Source organism: Salvelinus fontinalis, chromosome 3 (assembly GCF_029448725.1).
Source record: "Salvelinus fontinalis isolate EN_2023a chromosome 3, ASM2944872v1, whole genome shotgun sequence".
In the NCBI taxonomy this organism is placed as follows: Eukaryota; Metazoa; Chordata; class Actinopteri; order Salmoniformes; family Salmonidae; genus Salvelinus; species Salvelinus fontinalis.
The window spans coordinates 5,868,328-5,892,999 of record NC_074667.1 but is presented as its reverse complement, the minus strand read 5'-3'; the positions used below and the strand labels follow the sequence as shown (position 1 = coordinate 5,892,999).

At 46.3% G+C, this 24,672-nt stretch overlaps 1 protein-coding gene across 3 annotated transcripts in view; it reads right to left on the bottom strand.

The window, feature by feature from the left end:
• LOC129836567 (trinucleotide repeat-containing gene 6C protein-like) overlaps nt 1-24,672 on the bottom strand; it is a 187,583-nt gene that overhangs the window by 77,143 nt on the left and 85,768 nt on the right. For 2 of the 3 annotated variants that reach the window (XM_055902903.1, XM_055902907.1), the window contains exon 1: nt 2,688-3,496. The exons of the other annotated variant lie outside the window; for it this stretch is intronic. The gene's annotated coding sequence lies outside the window, so the exon portion shown is untranslated. Of the gene's footprint in view, nt 1-2,687; nt 3,497-24,672 lie in introns of those variants that run through there. 3 annotated transcript variants of the gene reach the window in all.

The window sequence follows — 24,672 nt, the reverse complement described above, 5'->3', positions numbered from 1 at the left end:
CTCGTAATCGCCAGGCTTAGTATTGCAGCGGTGCGCGGCAGCCTGGGCGAGACTGAGATCAGTGTGGGATGTGGATGGATGGATAGACTGAGGCAAATGACACCCCGTGGATTTGCCTACTCTGCTCATGATGTTTTGTCTGCAAGGCTGTTGAGGACGTCGATGGAGAGAATCCAAAACGGCTTGTGTTCTTACATCCGCCTCAGGCAGCCTTCACTCTAATTTCAAACAAATGATCCTTCTGAACAGGAGATAAGGAAGGGTTTTGGTGTAGTGTTGCTAGGCAGCCATCCCTCGGCTCCTTTACAAGACTCTAATCAAAACAAACGTGTCGTAATCAGTCCGGGAATGAAACAGCTCCCTCTCCAGTTCCATGCATATTTCATTCCCTAAGCACAGCTCTACATTGTTTTATAACATCAAAACTGTCAAGTCAAATATTTTAATAAAGAACGCTTTTATTCATGAAATAAAAATTATAACTGAAGGCAAAACAATACCTGTAGGTTACAGGAATGTCATAAGTAGCCAACATCCTCATCATGTTAATACAACAAAACTGTCAAGTCAAATATTTTAATAAAGAACGCTTTTATTCATGAAATAAATAAAAATTGTAACTGAAGGCAAAACAATACCTGTAGGTTACAGGAATGTCATAAGTAGCCAACATCCTCATCATGTTAATACAACATGCCCAGTCAGTCCCTACACTGCCCCTTCCTTCCCCATTGCCCTATCACCTGCTGTTGTCTGGAGAGGGTAATGTGTCCGCATGTCTCCAATCCCAAACAGTTTATACATATATTATGACTTTTTTCGTTTCGGTTTTCAGCAAGTTGTTTTCCCCCAGCTGTTCGCAGAGCCGAAGTCTACGCCCCATCGCCGGTCAACAGTAGGGATGCTTCAAATAAGTGTCTGTTGTCCATAACGATGTTCGGTGCAGTATTTTCTCAAAAAACACTTGAGAAATACTGCACCAAACATCTTCGTTAGATGTCAAATTAAAGTGACTAAGATCTCCTTGTAAAAAACACACATTTGTGAAAGATTTGTAGATTAATTCGTAATTCGACTATTTTAAGGAATTGTATAGTGGTTACGCCATCTCCAGATGGACAAAGAGTACTATTGTAGTCTTTTCTCATTTTTCAAGCGAAGGTATTTTAAGGAGGTATGCGAGCACACTCGTTCTGAACCGAAGAATGCAGAAACCCTAAGCCACCAAACAGTATGGCAACCGACATAACTCCCCTTCACCAGCGACTGGCTTCCCCCCCACCCCTTTTTCACATCCACTGAGTACATACAGACCCCTAAAACGTCTTTACAATTTTCCCATCCCCTCCCCCTTGAATGCCCCCTGCAGGGGGGGTGAACAGGGTTGGCAAAGGAGGGGGGGCCGTCCCCCTGATCCTGGGAGAGAGGAAGGTTGCTGGGGTGGAGGGTTCGGGTGCTGTCAGCTGGGCTGAGGCGTTGCAGGGTGGAGGGAGAGGGGAGGCACCTTTACGAACTGATTAAGAACTGCAGCGCATTAACCAACTGGCAGCCAGAGCCTTCAGATTGACATTAATGGTCACACTCCTCCCGGTAAGCACGTTAAGCATACTATATACCCACCATGTCCCCCACTCCCGGTCTCTCTCACTGCTCGCTATGCATTTCATTATTGCCCCACTGGTGTCTGACGATTGAGATAAGATGGGGGGGTGGGGACTATAGGATCTACTCCACCACTTTGGTAAGGGAGGATGCATACGGATAGCAGGGGTAAAGCGACAGTTCAATCACAACTCATACCTTCCTCTACTGTATGCAAAGGGGGTAGTGATGTCTAACAAATAAACAAACACTGCCCAGTGCAGTCCACATTATTGTAGCAATTTGATGGAATGGAATCAGAGGAATAACAATGAAAGGTCTCAAATATTATGGTGTGTGGGGTCTGCCTTTAGCCTACATTTCAAGATCAATATGACACAATCAACTGACTTATGACATGGAAAGTATTCCCACTTCAAGAAAAGCTGCTCTGTTCCTGCAACACACATGTGCTCGCTAGAATCAGGAGAGCCAGTCCATTCCAGTGCCATTTCGACCACTAATTAGATTATGATATAATCTGCCTCTGGTGTTCCTGGTTTGCGATTCTGAACACAAAACCTTCGTGCATTTCCATCCAAACCCATGGATAAATTATGGTTTGTATTTTAGAGAAGACAACCCCTGTCAATAACAGCTAACGTTACTAACGAGTTCTCATCAAATGCTTTATAACCGTGAAACTAAGCTGATCAGCAATGCGCGTTACCCTGTAGTTATATTTAAAGCTTCAGATAATTGGTATCAAGTCTTATCAGCCTAGCTACTATCATTTACATTGGCTCGTTGACTAAAGCAAACTAAATACTGACTAGGCTCGATGTAATTTCATGGTGGTAGGAATTTAACTTGCCATCTAATATAGCTGACGTTACCCTTTCCCATAATGTATTGCTATAAATCATCAGCTAATACAAGTTAGTAAATAAAAGCAACGTAACTATGAAAACTGGAAGAGTAGAAAAACGAACGGTAGAGTTAGTGCTCGAGTCACATAATAATAGAACACAATGTATGGGGCTCGAGCTGGTGTGACGCCGCTTGTCAAACAAGCTGTGGTTGGATTTCAATAAAGTATTCCTTACCTTGCGTAATCACACGTTGAGCTTTGGCAGCTTTCAATACAGAGTTGGTGCATGACAGAGAATGATGCAGAAAAGCATTCTGCTGTGCCTTTTCCGAAAAATACCCGTAAATGACAAATCAGGAATTCAGTCTTCGCAGTTATCCAACTAGCTAGCATTAGCCAAGTTTAGCTCTCCTGCTGCAGGGGCTTACTGACTGGATAACTGTTTGAGCAGCTTAACAAAAAATACCGAGATCGATACTTGGAAAAACACACAATAAGAACTTTGTATTTTAGCGCAACGATGCACTAAAAGTACAATTTTCGCAACAAAAAAACATGCTAAACGTTAAAGTATCACGATATAGAAAAAAAAGCAGCAAGACGAAAAAGCAAGAGAAACAATTCCGATTCGAAAAGTAGCGGAGTTAACGTTAGCTAGTTGGCATTAGTCATCGACTGTTGTAAGGAGTAATTTGCAAATGAAAGTAAATAGGCAGATTTCAGTAAATTGTCGACGAAAATGGCTAGCTAGCTAGGAAACTTGGGTTAAAGTGCAAAATGAAATAATTTGTGTTTAGGCCGCTAGCTGAGGAGCTAGCAGGTTAGCAACAACATCTGACCGACGACCTTGCTACTACGAATGCAAATTGAAAAACGAATCCAAGAAAATACATTCTCGAAAAATCCAAATGTAAGAGTGGACAGTCATAATGCGTTCAGTGAGCTCTCGTTGACAGCGTTCTTGCAGCCATTTTGTTCAAACTAAGACCGCTCGCTCTCTCCTCTGAGCAGAAATCATGTAGGAAGTGGCCCCCATGCCCAAGCAGCCAATCCACGTGATCTCCCACTAACAACACAGCATGATCCAGCCCCGTCGTACCCTTGACAATGGCATTCTGATTTGCTCAGTAGAATAAATGATGGACAGGCAGATACAGAGGATGATAAAATAGTGCATATCTTATTTGCAGCCTACCTTAGGCACTCTTCGGTTGCATTTGTGTGGTAAATGTGTGTTAATCACTACCATATAGGTTATTTCTGTAGGCCATGTACATCACCAATATGTTTATATTTATGGCAATGCAAAATAATACATTGAGTTCTGTGAATAAAAGACTAAATAGTTTCAGTAATGTATCAACATAGTATGTGATTAGTTTGCAAATTAGAAGTTTATGCAAGAAGAATAAATATTTTTACAAGGGCCCTTGATTCTATCACACAACCTTCCTCAAAATCTTGAAGTCACATGAAGTCCACCAAGAAGGAGCATATTTAAATTCCAGACTAATTAACAATTGGTTGATGAAGGACGACTATTCCCCTTGTTCTGCTTCTCAGATTCAAGAAAGGATTCTGGCCCCAACTCATTCTCAATGCCTCTTTTCTTATGGAAATGACCATGCATCGTGCAGTATGCACACAGTGGGAATAGGTCAAAGTTGTGGTCCACAAAGGGGAGAACTGACCAGTGAGAACAGCCTAGACTAGACTGCACAGCCCCATAGATCACAGAAGAGACTGTCAATGAGAAAGCCAGAGCCCAGACAAAGTTTCTTCCTATTCAAGGCAAGCTGCCCAAAGCTATTGCGAAAACCAACTCTAGCTGAATGGGAAAAACAGCTGTTTAAACTTGGGGGTTAAGGGAGGTGAGCAGAGAAGGCTGCATTCCTTGGAGTTTTCATGTGATAACAAACTTGTAATACTGCCACACACACAGTGAGCTCCAAAAGTACAACTATGAGGTTAAAGTACAGACTGCCAGCTTTAATTTGAGTGTATGTTCATCCATATTGGGTGAACAGTTTAGAAATTATAACCCTTTTTGTACATAGTCCCCCCATTTTTGGGGACCAAAAGTATTCTGACAAATTCACTTATATGTGTATTAAAGTAGTAACAAGTTAAGTATTTGGTCCCATATTCATAGCACGCAATGACTAAATCAAGCTTGTGACTACACATTTGTTGGATGCATTTGCTGTTTGTTTTCGTTATGTTTAAGATTGTTTTGTGCCCAATAGAAATGAATTGTAAATAATGTATTGTGTCATTTTAGAGTCAATTTTATTGTAAATAAGAATATACTATTTTCTAAACACTTCTATATTAATGTGGATTCTACCATGATAATGTGGATGCTACCATGAATCCTGAATTAATTGTGAATAATGATGAGTGAGAAAGTTAGACGCACAAATATCCTACCCCCAAGACATGCTAACCTCTCACCATTACAATAACAGGGGAGGTTAGCATTTGGGGGGGTATGATATTTGTGTTGGCGTAGATGTCAGTGTCACTGTCCCAATACTTTTGGAGGTCACTGTATATACTGTAGGTAGGTGTGAGGTTATTTACGTTACAATACTGCACTTTTGTAGAGTGCATTTTGCAAGCACCTGCCAGCATCAGAGCAAGCCTGCCATCCAGGCAGGATAATGCAGAACTAAGTTTGCAGAACTCTCATCACCAATTCTGTGACCTCACAAGTCATTAGTGCACTTTAAAAAGAGAGATGGAGATCTATGCCCCCACATAGGACACCATCACATCTCCCACTGTAACAGTGAGTGGCAAATAGATGGACGTGAATACTGAGAAGAACAAAAGGGTAAACAATTGACATCTATTCTGAGTTTACATCCCAAATGGCACCTTTTTCCATACATAGTGCACTACTTTTGACCAGAGCCAGTCAAAAGTAGTGCACTACATAGGGAATAGGGTGCCATTCATTTTTAGGTGTCTCGGATTATTCTTTGACTTGGGCCAATTTCCCTAATTGCTTTCACATTTAAGATAGCCGTCTGATGGAGTGGCGGCAATGAGAAAGGTCTGGTTGATATTCTGATAAGAGGAAATCCAGACGTAAGGCGAGGCGGACGGACTGCGGCGCTGGCAATCACTCACTTTCTCCTCTCCTGGGATACTCCTCTCCTCCGTCTTTCCCTTTCTTTCTTTTCTTCGTTTAGGCGCCCTGTGCGCATGTCCTTTGTTTTAATTCCAGTTCAATCATGAGTGCGTTCCACAGAAGGTTTTAATTTCATGCCTGCCGTAAGATCTTGCTAGCAGAGAGACACTCCCACACACAAGTTACTGTATATCTGCGCACACACACTATTGTGGCTACGGTGTACATGTATATCTGATTCATGTGCTTTGGCAACAGTTTAACATTTGTAACATTTTATACTTTTAGCATGCTTGCCATGAGGGGAAGTATCACTCCCTTCTGAAACATTTATAGACAGTCAAAACTGAGACAGACACATAATCAGGAACCAATTGTACAAAGCGAATCTCACTAGGTTTGGCATTTCTTTAAGAAACAGACAGACATATTCCATGTGTTATGATGATGAAGAATACTAGCCTGGTCCCAGATCGGTTTGTGCTGTCTTGCCAACTCCTATGGTCATTGGCGAGCTTAACATTGAAGTTGTCAAGCCCGCAGAAACAGATCTTGAACCAGGTCAGAAGAATAGTACATCTAAATGACAATCCAGCTTTTCCAACAGTATACAATTTAGCAGTTCTCATAACACTTAAGACCCTTTCCCAATTTCAGTTTATTGCCTTATCTTGTGGAATTAGGAATTAACAAAATAAATATGACCGGGTGAGAACCCAAACAATTCACTGAACGATGAGCCAAAAAGTGGATCTTTGTTTAGACTCCCTCCCTTGTCATTACGTCTGAAAATGGCACCCTATTCCCTATATAGTGCACTACTTAATATTGTAACTAATGCACTATATGCAGTAGACAGGGAACCCATCACTGGTTCCCTATCTGGTGCAGAATGATAGATGATAGGCCAGGTTTTTGGTATTGATCATGAATCCTGAATCATCCAGTCTGGAGATTATGCCTAGGAGTAATCAAAATGCAGACAGTGGCTGCCGCTCCGTTCAAAGTGACATTTCCAAAGGCATGACTTGACGTATGCTAAATGCTACAGTGATGATAATTCTGACATGGGAGTACCAAAAGATAACAACCAAAGTAGAGCCTGAGTGTCCCCAACTCTGCTGTTTTCACCCTACTGAATAGACAGGTGACTATCAACGCTCCACACACCAATGATACAAACAAAAACATAATTCCATGCCGCTACAGATTCATTTAGCAATCTATAAACTGTGAAACTAGTTTTTTTTTTTTTTTACTGTATTAGTGGTAGGGCTGTCATATTACCAATACTGCCATCTTCTCTGAGGGCCATACCATTGTAATGTGAGAAGAGGGGCTTTAGAAAGCATATTACCATACCCATCAGGTGGACAGGCCTTTTTTTATTATAGGCCTTGTAAACATTACAGTGAATTACCCAGAGAACAAGGCCAATAAAATCTGTGAAAGAGAGCGAGAGGAATATAATCTGAAATAGAGAGAGAGGCAGAGCCTGTTCACCGGTGCAGTGTGTAGTGGACCTTGGCCACAGAGTGACTGATTCAATTTCTATACAGGGGACAACAAACAAGCAGAGCTTCGACAGAATAGCCGGTTACAGCAGCAAGCCTGGGGGACTGTATCGACTGAGGGAGGGGTGTGTGTGTGTGTGTGTATGTGTGTGTGTGTGTGTGTGTGTGTGTGTGTGTGTGTGTGTGTGTGTGTGTGTGTGTGTGTGTGTGTGTGTGTGTGTGTGTGTGTGTGTGTGTTGTAGTGCTGGTGGTTTGTTATATGGGCCGAGAGGAGAGTGGAGCAGTGTGGTGCAGTAGGACAGCGTTTCTGAGCTGTGGTAATTTCCCCCGAGAGTACTGGCCAGGGAGAGGGAGGAGAAGGAGGGAGGAGTGGAAGAGGAAGAGGAAAGGAGGGAGGAAGAGAGTGGGTTCAGAAATAATGAGGCATGATACAAACAGCATAGACTGGAGTAATGGAAATAGTGGTGAAAGAGAGGAAAGGAAGGTTCATCCAACGCACAGCATCATTAAAAAACTATTTTCAAGCTTTATTTTTGTGACCACTCCTGTCAACACATTTAATAAGCCCATTTCTATTCTCCTCTCCAACGTGTCATTTTTATCAATAAGCATTTTAAGTCTATTAATTACACTTCAGGTTTACTGATGAGCTTGCTTATTTTGTTATTCGTGGTGCCCCTGAATATTATCATACATTAAGCCCAGCTTATCTTTCATCCCCAATGAATAGCCGTTTGCATCTTGTTTTGTGTGTGTGTGTGTGTGTGTGTGTGTGTGTGTGTGTGTGTGTGTGTGTGTGTGTGTGTGTGTGTGTGTGTGTGTGTGTATACCGTTCTGTTTGTGTGTGTGTGTACAGTGCTTGACTTGGGCAGGAGCTCACCGGAGCAGAGTACCGGCAACTTATTTTCTACTTCTAGAGCTCCTGTTCCGCTTATAGAATATTAGCGCAAAGGTATTGTGGAGCTCCTGCACCTAAATATAAACAGTACCGGCACCCAAAATTAGTACCGGAACCTATTTCAGTCATAGTTAAGCACTGTGTGTGTGTTTGTGTGCATACATGAACGTATGCATGGGTATTTGCCCCCGCCTCTCCACATATTAATTAAAGGGAATAAGACCTGCGTGGATTTTATGGTGTTTTGGTAACCGACTGGCTAATCAGATTTATTGCACACTTAAGCTTAATTAATTTCCTTTATGGATTCAAATGAATAATGAAGTGCTAACAAGCGTTGTTTCTGTTTCATCAACCTGCAGAGAGGCAAGCCGCTGGAACGATGATAATGACCTGGGGATGGGACAGGAGAGCTGTCAATCAACTAAGGTTCAACTCAACAATATCTACTCTTACTGTATAGAATGCCATGTTCCTCCAACTACCAATGGAATTAGCCAAATGTAGCCTATTAGATGTATTTCAAATGGAGTTGGAATAATTCGTTTTGTATGCAAATATGGCTTCTGGTTTAGAAATCTATGATTATAGGAACAGACAACTGATTCAACCACTAACAGATTTACAACAGAGGGGGAAAATAAGTGTGTGTGTCTGCACGCACGCACGCTCTACGTCTTTGTTCTCATTCCCATACGCTCCAAGATTCTATTAGAAAAGGTGGCACTTGTTCAATGAAAGCCAATGTGTATTACTGTGTATTACTACCTGGGCCTCCACAAACAGACAACATATCCTGACCTTCATATGATCTACCACCAGATCAATAGCATCATCATTGCAGAAGACTGTCCACAGATTAACCCAGCCAGGGCCCTGGCACGCACGCCTTCCCCCAGCAGGGCCCCATCGTCTTCGATCAGCCTGTATTGACTGACACAGAGCCACAGAACTGCCGAGTGTATTGTACACACACACACACACACACACACACACACACACACACACACACACACACACACACACACACACACACACACACACACACACACACACACACACACAGCTGTTGACTTTAATTTTCACTGGCTGCCTGGCTGGTGTGGAGATTACTGGGGGGAGGGAGAGTGTGGGTGTTTTGGAATAGGAGCGATGGCTTGACCTTTGACTTGAGAGCACATACTGTACACAATGTAGGTGGGACATGCTGTGGTTTCACATTAGCTGGCAGAGTCACAATGTTATGTCTATGGATGGAAATCATATTATGCACACACACACACACACACAGACAAACCGCATCTCCATAAACATGCACCCACACACAAACAAAACAACAATGCGAGGAACAAGCAAATCAACAACAACACGGCTTTTATCGCCGAAAGACAGCCAAGTCATTCCCTCTCCCATGTAAATGTAGGTGGCATATCCAAAGGCTAGGGCTGATATTTAGGAGTCCATTAACAGAGGTCTGAGATGGGTTAATTCACTGTTTGCAGCACCAGGAACCCCCGGGCCTCAGGGCACAAAGAGAGAAGGGGGGGATGCAGAGAAGATGGAGGGGGTGTTGGTTGGGCGTTGGAGAGAGGGGTTTGTGTTGAGCAATATCATCCCTTTCCCCTCTTTCTCTCTTTGCCTCTCTGCCCACCGCCGCGTCATTTTGATTAAAAAAAGGTCACAGGAATAGTGGGAACTCAGCGACCCCCCCCACACACACACACACACACACCAGCACTGGAGGGGGGTAACGGCGGCATAATTCACTCCCTGGTGAAAGCTGTGCTCTCTCCACGGCGGCTGTGGCTCTAATCTGAAATGTAATCAAAACTGTCCATAATGCAATGTGTTTCAAGAGGCTAGAGAGAGATGGAGGGAGTGGAGGAGGGAATGGAGGGAGTGGAGGATGGAGGAGTCCCGAAAGGGGTTATTGGGGCACACACTAATGCTCAGATATATAAATATACAGTACCAGTCAAAAGTTGGGACACACACAATACTCATTCAAGGGTTTTTCTTTATTTTTACTGTTTTCGACATTGTAGAATAATAGTGGACATCAAAACTATGAAATAACACATGGAATCATGTAGTAACCAAAAAACTGTTAAACAAATCAAAATATATTTTATATTTGAGATTCTTCAAAGTAGCCACCCTTTGCCTTGATGACAGCTGTACACACTCTTTACATTTCAATTAACAGGAGTGCCTTGTTAAAAGTTACATTTCTTTCCTTCTTAAAACTTCTTATGGCTGCAGGGGGCAGTATTGAGTAGCCAGTTAAATCGTGCCCATTTCAAACGGCCTCGTACTCAATTCTTGCTCGTACAATATGCATATTATTATTACTATTGGATAGAAAACACTCTCTAGTTTCTAAAACCGTTTGAATTATTTCTCTGAGTGAAACAGAACTCCTTCTGCAGCACATTTCCTGACCAGGAAGTGGAATGTCAGAAATCGATGCTCTGTTCAACTTCATGCCTATACATGGGCAATGAACGTAAGAGTCTACGTACACTTCATATACCTTCCCCTGGTTGTCAAGAGGCGGTGAGAGAAGAAATTTCGTGTCTATCTTGGTCTGAGGTGGAATTAAAGCTCTTTGTATGACGTGACCGTCCATTTCCTGTTTCTGGAGCGCGCGAAAGAAGACATGGATTTGCCTTCTGTTTAGCTGTCGTTATGGATCTCCGGTTACATCTCCGGTTTAGATTTTATTTGATACATGTGACCATATCATCGTAAAGTATGTTTTTTCAATATAGTTTATTCAGATTATTGAATTTTTTTCCGGGAGTTTTGCCGTGTTCCGTTCTCTGACTTTGTTGACGTTGGAGAGATCCGTGCCACTTGGCAAGTGCCCATGCTAAATCAAGAGGGAAATTAGCCGTTCCAGATCCAAACAATGACTGTTCTGGACAAAGGACACCTTGTTGGAAAATTCTGACGGAAGATCACCAAAAGTAAGAAACATTTTATGATGCTATTTCTAATATCTGTCGTGCATGTGAACTGGTCGTCGGCGCCCAAGTGTTTCTGGCTTTTGTGGCTACGCTAATATAACGCTATATTGTGTTTTCGCTGTAAAACACTTGAGAAATCGGAAATATTGTCTGGAATCACAAGATGCCTGTCTTTCAATTGCTGTACACTATGTATTTTTCAGAAATGTTTTATGATGAGTATTTAGTTATTTGGCGTTGGTGTCTGTAATTTTTCTGTCTGCTTTCGGTGCAATTTCTGACTGTAGCTGCAATGTAAACTATGATTTATACCTGAAATATGCACATTTTTCGAAAAACAAACATATGCTATACAATAAATATGTTATCAGACTGTCATCTGATGAGGTTGTTTCTTGGTTAGTGGCTATTTATATCTTTATTTGGCCGAATTTGTGATAGCTACTGATGGAGTCAAAAACTGATGGAGTAATAAAAGTGGAGTCTTTTGCTAATGTGGTTAGCTAATAGATTTACATATTTTGTCTTCCCTGTAAAATATTTTAAAAATCGGACAAGTTGGCTGGATTCACGAGATGTGTACCTTTCATATGCTGTATTGGACTTGTTAATGTGTGAAAGTTAAATATTTAAAAAATATATATTTTGAATTTCGCGCCCTGCACTTGAAGTGGCTGTTGTCATAAATGTACCGACGTCGGGCTTGCACGCCAAACAGGTTAATTCGTTTGAGCCAATCAGCTGTGTTGTGACAAGGTAGGGGTGGTATACAGAAGATAGCCCTATTTGGTAAAAGACCAAGTCCATATTATAGCAGGAACAGCTGAAATATGCAAAGAGAAACGACAGCCCATCATTACTTTAAGACATGAAGGTCAGTCAATGCAGAACATTTCAAGAATTTCAAGAACTTCAAGTGCAGTCGCAAAAACCATCAAGCACTATGATGAAAATGGCTCTCATGAGGACAGCCACAGGAAAAGAAGATCCAGAGTTGCATAAGCCCAGTATATCATGAACAGAGAGGAGGTTGTTGGGTTGGTCGCAGGAGTGTCAGGGAAGGTGTCTCTCTGTGTCAATTTGTGCCACCTCCGTGGAAAGTCCGGACCAGGCCAACCACGTCCCTATCCCGGAGCAGTACCGGGACCTACAAGTTGACTTTTCGAAGACTCGTGCCACGTGCCTGCCCCTTCATCGCCCAATCAATCTACTGTCTGGTTCTACCCTCCCGCGGGTGCACATCTACCCTCTCTCGCATGCAGAGACCGAAGCCATGGAGGCCTACGTCCAGGAGGCGCTGGCCCAGGGATTCATCCGTCCGTCCACCTCTCCGGCCACCTCCAGCTTATTTTATGTGAAGAAGGAGGGAGGTCTGCACCCCTGTATCGATTACCGGACAATGAATAAGGCTACTGTTAAATTCAGTTATCCCCTGCCTCTCATACCCACTGTGACCGAACAGATGCATGGTGCTAAGTACTTTACTAAATTGGATTTACACACTGCCTACAACCTGGTGCGCATCAGAGAGGGGGATGAATGGAAGACCGCCTTCAGCACCAGCACCGGGTACTACGAATACAGGGTAATGCCCTACGGCCTGACAAATGCACCCTCTGTTTTTCAATCATTCATTAATGAGGTGTTTAGAGACATGTTGGGCCGCTGTGTAGTGGTGTACATAGACGACATCTTGGTGTACTCCACTACACGCGAGCAACATGTCTCTCATGTCAAGTCTGTTTTGGGGAGGCTGATAGGGATTCACCTGTATGCCAAAGCGGAGAAGTGCCTGTTCTTTCAGCAGGCAGTCTCCTTCCTAGGCTATCGGATATCCACCGCGGGAGTGGAGATGGAAGAGCAGAGGATCAGTGCAGTACGGTCGCGGCCTTTTGCATCCCACATCAAGGAGGTGCAGCGCTTCCTTGGTTTTGTCAACTATTTCAGGCTCTTCGTTAGGGGTTTCAGCAAAGTGGTGGACCCTCTCACCTCCCTCCTGAAGGGAGGTTCTCGACAGCTGCGCTGGACTGGGGAGGCCAACGAAGCCTTCCGTGCGCTCAAGGAACGTTTTACTAACGCGCATGTTCTGGCTCACCCTGACCTGTCTCTGTCCATCGTGGAGGTGGACGCCTCCGAGGTTGGAGTAGGGGCTGTTCTCTCCCAACACAATGGATCGCCGCCTAAGCTTCATCCATGCGCCTTCTACTCACGGAAGCTGTCTCCTGCGGAGTGGAATTACGACGTAGGGGATCATGAGTTGTTGGCCGTCAAGAAGGCGCTGAAAGCATGGCGGCACTGGCTGGAGGGTGCTAAATACCCATTCATTGTCTAGACGGACCACAGGAACTTGGAGTACATTCAAGCAGCGAAGAGGCTGAAACCGCATCAGGCCAGGTGGGCCCTATTCTTCACCAAGTTTGACTTTACCCTCTCCTACCGGCCGGGATCAAATAACTTTAAGGCCGATGCTTTGTCCCGGGTGCATGACACAGAGGATCGGAGGGAGAAAGTGACACCCATTATTCCCCTGAACCACATTGTGGCTCCTGTCGTGTGGAATGTGGACCCGGACATCAGTCGAGCCCTGCGACAGGAGCCCTCACCTGCCCACTGTCCCGAGGGGCGTACCTACGTGCTCTCTGTGTGGGACCGTCTCCTCGCCTGGGTACACACAGCACCTGTGTTGGGGCACCCGGGTATAGCCTGTACTATCGACTGTCTCTCTGCCAAGTACTGGTGGTCCACCTTGGCCCAGGACATCCGGGTTTACTTCTCTTCCTGCTCTGCGCACAGTGCAAGACAACTAGACACCTCCCCTATGGCAAACTCCACCCGCTGCCGGTTCCACAACGACCCTGGTCCCATCTCTCCGTGGACTTTGTCACAGACCTTCCCCCCTCAGAGGGGCAAACCACCATCCTTGTCATTGTGGGCCGGTTTTCCAAAGCCTGATGTTTGATTCCTCTGACTGGTCTCCCTACGGCCCTGCAGATGGCGGAGGCTCTCTTCTCTCACGTCTTCCGGCACGGGATCCCAGAGGACATCGTGTCTGACTGTGGTCCTCAGTTCACCTGCCGTGTCTGGAAGGCCTTCATGGCACGACTGGGGGTCACAGTCAGCCTCACCTCCGGGTACTGTCCCCAATCAAATGGGCAAGTGGAAAGGGTAAATCAGGAACTGGATAGGTACCGTCGTAGTTACAGTCAGGACCAGCCGGGGGAGTGGGCTGCGTTTCTGCCTTGGGCAGAATATGCACAAAACTCCCTCCTCCACTAACCTCACACCCTTTCATTGTGTTCGAGGCTATCAGCCGGCCCTGGCACCGGAGTCAGATCGAGGCTCCTGTGGTGGACGATTGGTGGGGAGGTATGGAACACCGCACACCTGTCTCCAGCGCGTCGTCCTCCAGCAGAAGGCGCAGGCTGATCGTCACCGCAGTGTGGCCCTAGTCTTTCACTCTGGTGACTGGGTCTGGCTTTCTGCCGGAAGCTGAGCCCGCAGTTTGTGGGGCCGTTCAAAGTCCTAAGGAGAGTCAATGAGGTGACCTACAGATTACAGCTCCCCGTATCTCACCCTCATTTCATGTATCTCTCCTCAGGCCGGTGGCAGCTAGTCCCTTGGCTAGTGCTGGACCCCACGACGCACCTCCCCTCCCTTGGACGTTGAGGGGGCCCCGGCGTACCTCGTCCGCAGCCTGTTGGACTCACGGCGTCGTGGGGGCTTCTCCAGTACCGGCTCGACTGGGAGGGGTATGGTCTCGAAGAGCGGTGCTGGGTTCCGGCGTGGGACGTTCTGGATCGTTCAGCCTTCGCTTTGGCTCCCCCTCCTGTCCAGCTCAGGCGTTCAGCATCACCGGCCTTCTAGCTGCTGCCGAACCTACTGCTGGCAAACGCCCTTCACTCATCAACCCCGGACTTGTCTCGTCATCATTACACACACTTGGTTCCAATCCCCACTCTATCACTGTATATATACTCCCTCTGCCATATGTCTTTGTCGGTCCTTGTAAACTTGTCAATGTGTTTTCCTGAGAGGAATCTCTCCTACTATTTTCTGAGCACTTTATATTTTGCACTTTGGGTTCACTCTGCCTTTTTGTTTATGAAGATATATTTTGAGCACAACAGCATTTTGGCTTCGTCCCTCTTTGTTTTTTTAACATTTATTTAACTAGGCAGGTCAGTTAAGACCACATTTTTATTTCCATTGAAGGCCTAGGAACAGTGGGTTAACTGCCTTGTTCAGGGGCAGAATGACAGGAAAGAACGACAGATTTTTACCTTGTTAGCTCGGGGATTCGATCTTGCAACCTTTCGGTTACTAGTCCAACGTGCCAACCACGAGGCTACCTGCCGCCTGTTCTATGGAGTTTAAATAAATTCAGTAGTTCTAAACCTGCGACTGCCTCCTGCCTACTCCTCTCTACACCAGTGACAAATAGACTCCCGAAGACACATACTGACACACACAAATACAAACACACATACTGTACATCATAAATGGACACTGACACATCAGCATTCTATGTTTGCTTCAAAGCCACAACACGAGTCCTCCTTCTCCTTTCCCATACCCATTCCCAGATGACTACCAGAGTGATGTCACAATCTTATGAATAGAGATGTGTTGGCTTGGCTCTGTCACCATGCTTCCTTTGGCCATGGCAGCTCTTCGCCACCGATGCCCCAGTCACCCACCCACCCCCCCCCAGTTTCAGTCTGCCCCGGCTTGGCACAGACCTCATAGGATACGTTCCAAATGGCAACCTACTCCCTATATACTCCAGAACCCTATGGGCCCTGGTCAAAAGTAGTGCACTAAAAAGGAAATAGGGTGCAATTTGGGACGCATCCATAGACCAGACTGGAGCACGGGAGAGTGTGCCAGCCTGATTAACTCCATCATTATCACAGCACATGTTAGTACAGCAGACGCCCTCTGCTCTCTCCGTCTGCTCTGAATTCAATACTGGTCCATCAGAGAAGCATGGAGCTCTATGGCCTACGGTCTATTTTAAAGCCCATTAGAGACAATGCTTCAGAAAGAGGGCATATAGGTTCTGTGAGTCAGTAGTGTGTGTGTGTGTGCGACCCTTGCATGTGTTTGATGTGTACGTGTGTTTTTTGTGTGTGTGGGGGTCAGTGACCAGTGCAGTGAACCGCAGGCCTGACCAAACAAGATGGCCGCCTCTGACTTTGGTCAAAGGAGAAGCCTGTAATCTCAGCCTGGAAGCCAGTCCTGCTGTGCACCATCAATTTGTCTCTCACTTCTTTCTCCCCCTCCCCCTCTCGCCTTTCTTCTCTCCCTGCTCCCTTTTTCCAGTCGGCGTGCACACACACACACACACACACACACACACACACACACACACACACACACACACACACACATACACACACACACACACACACACACCGGATCGTCATGAATCTTTCATGGCATCACTCTGTATAATCCCTGAGGCGTGCTCCCCCGAGACCCACACACACCCCGCCTCCATCACCTCATGCCAGGCGAGAGAGAGGGAGGGAGGGATGGCGAGAGAGAGGGAGGGAGAGAGAGAGAAAGAGATGGGGAAAAGGCGAGAGGGAGAGAAGGGCGGGAGAGCGAGAGTGACAGAAAGGGGAAGGGAAGATAGATAGAGAGGGGGAGATGGAGAGGGAGGGAAGAGAGAGAGAGAGAGGTAGTCAAAGACAATTTGTAGGTGTGCAGAAGTACGGGCTTCACAGGGGTCTGAGTCCACCACACCTTGGACCAAAGAGAGCGACTGACTGATGAAAGGAGGAGGAGATAACAAAAGAAAGGTTTGTTCTTTTCTTTCGCGCTCCGGGCATCAGTGCAAAGTCAATTGGCTGAGGAATGGTCTGAGCGAAACACTGCTGAAGATATTGATCCCTATGATAATAAAAAGAGCTGTGTGTGTGTGGTGTGATTAAAAACGTACACATGTACTTAATATGTATTGTGTAATAAATGTGTAACTTATGCTACGTAACTAAATTCCCATGATGTAACGTAATACAAGCTTAATAAATTCAGCTCAATAAATGCTGAATATTTTAACCTCGTGATGTCACATAATTAACGTCATATAATACATGCAGAGTATGCTTAAATGCTTAATAGTAAATGTATTCCGGTGCAGTGGGTTTTTGAGAGAGAAAGTATCTTGGGGACATAAGTCAACGTGGGAGCAGCAATGCACCCTGGGAGAGATGAGGTTTAGTGTGTGTGTGATGTATTCATGGTAGGAGGAGGGATGGATTAGATGCGTTAATTATGAGGAAAAACACACGGGAGGCGTCAAGGCATGGAGCAGATCTCCTCACAGCCCAGATGAGCTTATTACGCCTCCTGATTTACACTGACACTGATTAAGAAGGCTGTCCAGAAGTGAAAGTATGTGTGATAAAACAATAGAAAGAGGTCATTCCTCGACTGAGGTTGCAAAGTCCCCATACATGCAGAGAAAAAGAAAGAGAGAGAGAAAGAAAGAAATTAAGAAAGAGAGAGAAAGAAAGAAAGAGAAATAATGTCATTACGCTGCTGAGGTTACAAGGTCGCAATATACAGTATGTGCCATATATACTCAAGACATGAGGCACCCCTCTCACCTTAAAGGAGGAGGGTACACTTCAAGGTCTTTGATAAACAGGTTAGATAAAGGGTAACGTGTGTGTGTCATAAATATCAGTGCATTTGGAGGGTCAAAAGTAGTGCACTATATAGGGAAAAGGGTGCCATTTGAGGTGCATACTAAGAGGTCAGTAATGTGTCCCTGCTGGACCTCTGCCCTTTTTTCCATTACGGCTCCCATAAATCCTGCTGTATTAAACATAGCAGAGGCTCTTTGCACATCACACACATACACACTGCTCTGCCATGCGCTCTGTGTTTGAGCACCACCTACGAAATGTAATTAGGGTGAGTTATGGCCAGGCTGTAGTGGTGGGGGAAGGGGGAGGGAGCGGAGGCTAAGGGGTGAGAGGGGGATGCATCCCCTCAGCAGCACAGCAACAACCTCACCCTCTGCAGCCCAGCCCAGCCAGCCAGCCAGTAAGCCAGCCAGCCATCTATGGTCCTTCCAGTCAGTCAGTCAATCAGCCAGGCAGCAGCTCCTTGGCAAGCAGAGAGAGAGGGGGCAAATGGAGGGGGCAGTGCCAATTTCACGCCTCTGCTCCTGCCTCTTCAAGGTGCACGTTGCCTGCCTCGCTCGCTTCAAAACCTCCCTATCCTATCACCCTTCCTCCACTGACTATACCCTCTCTCCCTCCCTCCCTTCATCTCCTCCTCCCCCGGTCAGAGAGTGACAACGCGGTGGCATGGGCATCCATCTCCAGATAATAACCCAGCTGCACAATAAACCGCCGCCCGCCACATCTGAGCTGCCGAGGAGGAATAAAAAAAGAACATTTAGCATCAGCCAGCAGCAGCATGACAAACCATGTCCCCTTTTAGCAGCTCTGCAGCGATGCCTCGCTACGAGAAGACAAATGCCTCGCTGTAGTCGCTAGTACATACCCAGTACAAGGACAAAAGGAGGGCATAAAAATGCCTTTATTTGCATGCGTAAAGGTAACATTTGTTTACCATTTGCGCAACACGGCACCAGATTGAAGCGCCTGCTAATTAGCCGTAATTGCTCAACAATAGAATCAGCAATTAATGTGAGATGCAGATGTACGTTGACATATTCCCACCTGTGCAAATGTCAAAAATGCATTATTAAATGCCTGCTGTGGCTACCGCTATCTAAACAGTCATTAACATCAGTTGCTAACGTGTATATCTTGTAGCTGTCCGCACGCATGACACACACGGTGAAACACACTACAGGACTACAATACGGTCTCTTTTTCCCAGTAACATGGCAAACAACACCCCTGATGAGTTTCCTGCCGCTAATTGGTGGCAGCAGTTGGATTTTCAAAGGCAGGGGCCGGTGAGGGTTTCCCTTTTTAGTGGCACACTGTTTACAGCCTCCACTGCAGAGCAGAGATGTAGGCTGAGTCCCACATGGCACCCTATTCCCTTTTGAGGGCACTATGTTTGACCAGGGCCCTGGTCAAAAGTAGTGCCCTATAATAGGGAATAGGTTACCATTTGGGAGTCAACCAGAGCCAGGGCCGCATGGCTGCCTTTGTTTGTACAGCAGCTCCTCCACGCAGTAACAGATAATCTCCACTGCTGCTCAGAACAACAGACTGCTGGCTAGCAGAGAGCCATGGTAGTCTAGCGAGAAGCCCCCCGAGGGAGAAGGATGGGGGGGGTGGATCGTTGTGAATGTCTGGGTGGGAGGATGGAGGTAAGGGTGATGAGGAGAGGGGTGGGGTAGAATGAGCAGTGTGGATGTCTGGGTGGCTGGGGTGGGTTGGATGGAAGGCTGATGAGGAGAGATGTGGGGGTAGAGTAGCATGGATGTCAGGGGTGGGTCAGCTGGATGGTGGATGGATGGAGGTAAGGGTGATGGTTATGGTGGAGGTAGAAGTGGGGAGCAGGACGTATTCTGTTCAGCCAGACATGAGATGAACGCAGTCTTGTATAGAGATAGAAGAGCACAGGAGGTTGGTGTCACCTTAATTGGGGAAGATGGGCTTTTGGTAATAGCTGGAGCATAATAAATGGAATGGTATCAAATACATCAAACATTGTTTGATGCAATTCCAAACACTCCGTTCCAGCCATTATGATGAGCCGTCCTCCCGTCAGCAGCCTCCTGTGGAGAGGGGGTACTGTATAGGGAGGGAGTTTGGGGGAGGGGGGGAAGGGGTTTGACAACTTAGAAATCGAGAGCGTCCCTCCCAAGGCCATCAATGGGATTAAGCAGTGCTACCAAGATACTTTTATTGAACCAGGGGGACCAATTGAATCAGGGGACAAATTTCATCCAGATTTTCTCACCATTATATCCATATGGTGCCTTGCCTTTTCCCCCACGATTTAAGGGAAAGAGACCGTGTCACCTGTGCTCCCTCTCCGGCCTCTAGGGCACCATGCTGCTCGTTATGCCGCACCCTTGTCACCATCGTTACGTGCACCTGCGTGTCATCCCTCAGCTGGACTTCATCACCTCCCTGATTACCTTCCCTATATAAACTCAGCAAAAACGGCCTCTCACTGTAAACTGTTTTTATTTTCAGAAAACTTAACGTGTAAATATTTGTATGAACATAACACGATTCAACAACTGAGACATAAACTGAACAAGCTCCACAGACCTGTGACTGACAGAAATTGAATAATGTGTCCCTGAACTAAAAGTAAGTATCTGGTGTGGCCACCAGCTGCATTAAGTACTGCAGTGCATCTCCTCCTCATGGACTGCACCAGATTTGCCAGTTCTTGCTGTGAGATGTTACCCCACTCTTCCACCAAGGCACCTGCAAGTTCCCGGACATTTCTGGGAGGAATGGCCCTAGCCCTCACCCTCCAATCTAACAGGTCCCAGACGTGCTCAATGGGATTGAGATCCGGGCTCTTCGCTGGCCATGGCAGAACACTGACATTCCTGTCTTGCAGGAAATCACTCACAGAACGAGCAGTATGGTTGGTGACATTATCATGCTGGAGGGTCATGTCAGGATGAGCCTGCAGGAAGGGTACCACATGAGGGAGGAGGATGTCTGTCTGTAACACACAGCGTTGAGATTGCCTGCAATGACAACAAGCTCAGTCCGATGATGCTGTGACACACCGCCTCAGGCCATGACGGACCCTCCACCTCCAAATCGATCCCTTGCTCCAGAGTACAGGCCTCGGTGTAACGCTCAACATTAAACGCGAATCTGACCATCACCCCTTGTGAGACAAAACCGCGACTCATCAGTGAAGAGCACTTTTTGCCAGTACTGTCTGGTCCAACGACGGTGGGTTTGTGCCCATAGGCGACGTTGTTGCAGGTTATGTCTGGTGAGGACCTGCCTTATAACAGGCCTACAAGCCCTCAGTCCAGCCTCTCTCAACGGACAGTCTGAGCACTGATGGAGGGATTGGGTATTCTTGGTGTAACTCGGGCAGATGTTGTTGCCATCCTGTACCTGTCCTGCAGGTGTGATGTCCGGACGCACCGATCCTTTGCAGGTGTTGTTACACGTGGTCTGCCACTGCGAGACGATCAGCTGTCCATCCTGTCTCCCTGTAGCGCTGTCTCACAGTACAGACATTGCAATTTTTTGCCCAGGCCACATCTGCAGTCCTCATGCCTCCTTGCAGCATGCCTAAGGCACGTTCACGCAGATGAGCAGGGACCCTGGGCATCTTTCTTTTGGTGTTTTTCAGAGTCAGTAGAAAGACCTCTTTAGTGTCCTAAATGTTAATAACTGTGACCTTAATGGCCTACCATCTGTAAGCTGTTAGTGTCTGAACGACCGTTCCACAGGTGCATGGTCATTCATTGTTTATGGTTCATTGAACAAGCATGGGAAACAGTGTTTAAACCCTTTACAATGAAGATCTGTGAAGTTATTTGGATTTTTACGAATTATCTTTGAAAAGAGTTAATGCAACACCGTTTGGTTCATTCCCCAGGCGTTATTGTTTTCAGTTTCATGTCTGTGTGCTGTTAGTGTTTCTTGTTTTGTATTATGTTCCGTTTATTTCATTAAAACACTCACTCCCTGAACTTGCTTCCCGACTCTCAGCGCACTACTCTCAGCGCACATTCATTACAGAATGACGCCTCACCTAAGGGAAGCAGCAGGGAGTGTTTTTTGTTTCGGTGGGCATAATGTCGGGTCTGGAAGCTGCTACAGGCTCTCATGCCTCAGACAGATTGTCAGGCTCCCCTGCCTCAGCCGGTTCGTCAGGCTCTCATGCCTCAGCCGGATCGCCAGGCTCCCCTGCTAAAGCCGGCTCGTCGGGCTTTCATGCCTTCACCAGATCGCCAGGATCCGGTCCGCTCCTGATCTCCGGGATCGTCCTTTTGGTTGGCGTCCTGCGGCTCGAGCCGAACGCGCCGGGGACGGTGCACCGTCACGTATGCTCTTTTCGGCGCTCTAGGTCACCATGCTCCTGCGTCTCAGCCGGACTGACAGGTTTCCCGTGCCTCAGCAGAGGTGATTGGTCCGCTCCTGATCCCCAGGATTGTCATTATGGTCGGCGTCCTGCGGCTGGAGCCACGGGAAGGGGGTACTGTCACCTGTGCTCCCTCTCTGGTCACCAGGCTGCTCGTTATGGCGCACACCTGTCACCATCGTTACACGCACCTGCGTGTCATCAGACTCACCTGGACTCCATCACCTCCCTGATTACTTTCCCTATATATCTCACTCCCTTTGGTTCCTTCCCCAGACGTTATTGTTTCAGTTTCATGTCTGTGTGTAGTTAGTGTTTCTTGTTTCGTTTTGTTTTTTAAAACACTCACTGCCTGAACTTGCTTCACGACTCTCAGCGCTCATCGTTACAGACAGCCAATTTGTGATCTACAAATGAATATAATCGCCAACATGGATTGCCAAGACCACCTCAGAACTCACGATACCTGAAAATTCCATGATTCCCTGGAATATCCCTGGAGAACGCCAGAAATGGATTTCACACAAATTAACTGTGAGATTCCTTTTTTTTCCCTAAGGCATCTTTCAGAGCGTTGAGAAAACCCTGCCATTTTCTGGTCAATCTTTCCTTATTCCCTGGCACGTTGTCCCAATTACACATTAGTCTTGGATTTTCCAGAAAAACGGGAATAGCCTACATTAACGGTCTAAGAGAGGTCCTTTTGCAAATGACACATTATCCATGCGCGGGAAGTGGAGACCTATTAAAGTTGAATCAGACATCCACGCTGTGCGTATCTGGAGAACAATCCCCCGGTTACGTTAATAACGGGCAATTAATCACCGGTCACTTAGCAGACGGATAACGACATGCTGTTAAAGACGTCCTAATCTGTCCGTCCGCCGAGGGAAGGATGGAAGCAGAGAGTAGGATGAGGAAATTCGCACCGTGTAATCTGTCCGTCAATGGAGACAGAGGAGAGAAGGGTGGGGGAAATTGGCACAAAGTGGAATCTGTCCATCCGTCGATAGAGGAAAGAGGTAGATACAGATGGAGGGAAATTGGCAAAGTGTAAAATCTAAGAAGAGAGCTGGGTGTTTTTCCTTGACAGCCTGCCAAGGTGAGGGGGTTATAGCCTGGTCCCAGATCTGTTTGTGCCTTCTTGCCAACTTGGCTAGATAGCAATAACAGATCAGGGACCAGACCATGAGGGGGTAGCTGGCTGCTGAGATCCCTTGCCATGCCCAGTTTCTGGGCACTGTTCTGGGCAAGGGATGAAAGCTGGAATGGGGATTAGATATGGGCAACAGCACTGGATAATGGCATAATGATCCAATATGTTCACTACATGTCTCTAATGCTAAGAGTTCTGAGGATGGACCTGCGACAGAAAACCATTCCATTGTTCTGTCAGAAAACCGAGAGAGAAGAGACAAGGGAGTAGGCAAGGAGAAACCAGTGGTGTAAAACATTTTGCAACAGAGCTGCACCCCCTCTCATATTCACTCCCTCCCTTCTCTCCCTCTCCTATCTCCTCTTCATCACCCCCCCTCTTTAAACCCTTTATACCCCCCCCCCCCCCTCCCCCACGATGGTCTACGCCAGTGACACTTCCCTATAGAGTTCTCACTGTACAACAACAAACTACCCTGTCCCTGAACCTGTGAAGTCTACCCCCTCTCCAAACAAAACAATGACTGCACTTCCACCTACTACAATACCTGATAGATGGGAGGGGTCAACCGAGATTAAACTTGAGCATTGAATATTAGAGTGGGTGAATTGCGCACAACAAAGGACATAATTGAGACGCTCCAACAAAGCAATTACATCCTTTAATAAAGCCATAATTGTGTTTCATTACGACGCACGCGGCAGCGACATCTATTTGCGGCCTCCTTTTATTCTCTCCACTTCAAGTGTTGTGTGGGCCGCTAACCTCCAAGTGCCTCAAACAATGCCTACTATTCTTTTGCTGGTGATCAGAGCCTATACGTACACGAACACAAAGTGCACACACACACACACACACACACACACACACACCAGCGAGACACTCTGCTCGCAGCGACACCGTGGAGATCTCTCCATTGAGAACCTGTAATTATAGACTCTCAAGATAAATCAATTAACGAGAACATATAGCCTTTAATTTAATCCACAGCTAATTAAAGAGGGATACAAGGGTGAGGAGAGGGAGAGGGAATGAGTTATGGGTGGTGTGTGTATCTAATGTTGTGAGTGAACGAGGCTGGGGGATTGTTAGGGTATAGAGAGAGTATAATTGCGTCACAAATGGCACCCTATTCCCTTTGTAGTGCACTACTTTTGAGCTGGGCCCATAGTGGCTCTGGTCAAAAGACGTGCACTATATAGGGAACAGGGTGCCATTTGGAACATACGTATGAATAGCCTGATTGAAGCCAAATCCGTTGGTAGTTAAATCTCCAATGTTAGTTCAACCAACTAAAACATCACCAGCAGGTAGAGAGACTGACAGGTGACACTTTAATTGAAATGAATGAGAAGTTGATTAGAGAAAAGGTAGGTCTGATGGGAGTGTGGGGTAAGAGGGGTATAAATGAACGCTGGAGGCAGACACAAAAGAACCTTGATGAACGAATTGTGGAGAGCTCGAAACACGTAATCCTCCATCCTGCAGACCCGAATCTGTCACGATCTTGGAAATGAGCGGACCAAGGCGCAGC